Below are 677 nucleotides of genomic sequence, written 5' to 3'. Positions count from 1 at the left end.
TCCTGGTTCTTTAAATGACGCTATCCCGAGGAGGACACCTAAAGGCGAGCCGTAATGGCCTCATCTTCGGCAGGCTCCTCCGGTTTTTCCTTTTTCTGTTGTTTTTTTAACGTTGTGCTGACTCTCGTTCTTTAAATGACGCTATCCCGAGGAGGACACCTAAAGGCGAGCCATAATGGCCTCATCTTCGGCAGGCTCCTCCGGTTTTTTTCGGTTTTTTTTATGTTGTGCTGACCCTCGTTCTTTAAATGACGCTACCCCGAGGAGGACACCAAAAGGCGAGCCGTAATCGCCTCATCTTCAGCAGGCTCCTCCGTCTTTTTTTTTTACGTTGAGCTGACCCTCGTTCTTTAAATGATGCTATCCCGAGGAGGACACCTAAAGGCGAGCCAATGACCTCATCTTTGGCAAGCTCCTTCGTTTTTTTTTTTCACAGTTTTTCCCTTGGTTTTTTTCACAGTTTTTTTCCGATTTTTTTTCGGTTTTTTCCTGGTTTTTCTTTTTTCTTCTTTTTTTTATGTTGTGCTGACTCTCGTTCTTTAAATGACGCTATCCCGAGGAGGAAACCTAATGGCGAGCCGTAATGGCCTCATCTTCGGCAGGCTCCTCCATTTTTTTTCCGGTTTTTTTTTTATGTCGTGCTGACTCTCGTTCTTTAAATGACACTATCCCGAGGA

This window comes from Arachis ipaensis, chromosome B08 (assembly GCF_000816755.2).
Source record: "Arachis ipaensis cultivar K30076 chromosome B08, Araip1.1, whole genome shotgun sequence".
Lineage (NCBI taxonomy): Eukaryota > Viridiplantae > Streptophyta > Magnoliopsida > Fabales > Fabaceae > Arachis > Arachis ipaensis.
Note: the sequence above shows the minus strand (reverse complement) of the source record.